General features: G+C 54.2%; 1 pseudogene; it reads left to right on the forward strand.

Moving 5' to 3' along the window:
- The first annotated feature begins 641 nt into the window (after nucleotides 1-641).
- Nucleotides 642-1597, forward strand: LOC147731690 (uncharacterized; annotated as a pseudogene).
- The last annotated feature ends 212 nt before the right edge of the window (nucleotides 1598-1809 follow it).

Below are 1809 nucleotides of genomic sequence, written 5' to 3' on the forward strand. Positions count from 1 at the left end.
TCCCAGGATGCAGCAGGAGCTAGTGAAACTGGCAGGAAAAGAAAAATAACGTTTTCAGAACAGGAGCTGGAGTTCCTGATTGAGGGAGTCAGCAGGAACCATGATAAGCTTTTTGGGAAGCTATCAGAAAGGTCCCTGGGGCCGACAAACGGAGCATTTGGCTGCACATCAGGGCGAAGGTAAAGTCCGTAGGAGTGACCCAGGGGTCAATTGATGACCTGAATAAGAGGTGGTATGACCTCAGAGGGCGTGTCAAGGAGCGCATAGCAGAGAGGCTGGGGGAGCAACATGCCACGGGAGGAGGAGACCCCACAGTTGCCACCAACACACCACTTAAAGACATGGTTGAGTGCACAATCAACCCTGCAGCCTGAGTGGGGGTCACTCGGCTGGACACTTCCGGACCCACAAAACAATCACAAGGTAAGAGCCATGCAACTGCGACCCCGTCCCCTAAGAATGCCCATGCCCCCCGAGCTAGCCATTTGACAACCCCAGTAATGCAGTCCCTGCACATCAGAAACGCACTATTGCACCGTGGGACATGTAGTATGACAATAGTTCCCTGATAGCCATACACAGCCAGAACTGTCAAGCGAAAAATATCCCTAAAGCCAGTCAGGGAATGCAAGCCTGCATGCATGTTGCAACATCCCATGTGCAAGATTCATATCAATAATCATGCACCCCTTTACATCACAGGTGCTGCAGAAGCAGAGACCACAGACAGCGAGGCACTCCACATCGAGGAGACCCCAGAGGAGACGGAGGGAGAGAGCCATCCTGCCCCACAACCCGGACCATCACACACACCTGCACCTGCACCAGTACCACCACCTCCACATGCGGACAGGGCCACCCCTGCAGCCACAGGAGGAGTGCAAACACCCCATGCATCTCGCATGGCAGTAGAACAGGCCCCACCACCACCCAGGAGGCAGACACGCCGCACAGGCACTGTGCGGTCTCAGGCAAGCGGCCGGTTGAGGCTGCAGCGCAACGGGGGCACACGAGCAGGGAGGGAGCAACAGGCCCAAGATCCAGGGCTAGGGATCGAACGCCGGATGCTAGCTGTGCACTGCAAGCAGGCACAGTACATGGCAGCCATGCAGCTGCAGCTGTACAAGATTGCACGCAATGTGAATCAGCTCACCTAAAGTGCGCAGGAGTTGACTGCTGCAGTTAAGGAGAACAGCCAACTGATGGTGTTGCAGCAGGACATCACCCGCCGCCGCCACTTCCAGCTGCTGACCCGGCTATCAGCATATACCAGGTCAAATCACCTGATCGGGAATGCAACATCCCAACTGTCACGCCGCTCCCTGGCAATGCAAATTCAAATGATGCAATGCAGCCAGGATGCTGCAAGGGCCCTGGAGCAGGTCACCACCGCAATCCAAAACCAACAGGTGTGTGGCCAAGCCCATGCAAGGGGGGTGATGATGCCAGTGAGGGCACATCCAGCCTGAGCAGCCTGTCTGTGCCGGTGGACCCAGATCTGTACCACAGTACCAGGCCCAGTACAGCATCACAGCCGGACACTGCCAACGTGGATTTGGTGAGGCGACAGGGTGCGTCCGGCAGGAGGCACCAGTGAATGGCTGAACTTTAGCAGCAGTGCCATGCTGATGTACCAAGCAGGCCTGCTCTGCATTCAAGAGGCTGTATGATGCAATACAGCAGTTATGTTGTTTGTAAAAACAAAAAAGTTATAGATCTTGTTCAAAACAAATGAAAGAGAATTTATTTTCAACACAAATTTTACTCATGTCATTATTTCATGTGGCATGCATGAGTGCAGTGTTGTGT

The sequence above is a fragment of the Lissotriton vulgaris genome, chromosome 2_1, assembly GCF_964263255.1.
Source record: "Lissotriton vulgaris chromosome 2_1, aLisVul1.2, whole genome shotgun sequence".
Taxonomy (NCBI): Eukaryota; Metazoa; Chordata; class Amphibia; order Caudata; family Salamandridae; genus Lissotriton; species Lissotriton vulgaris.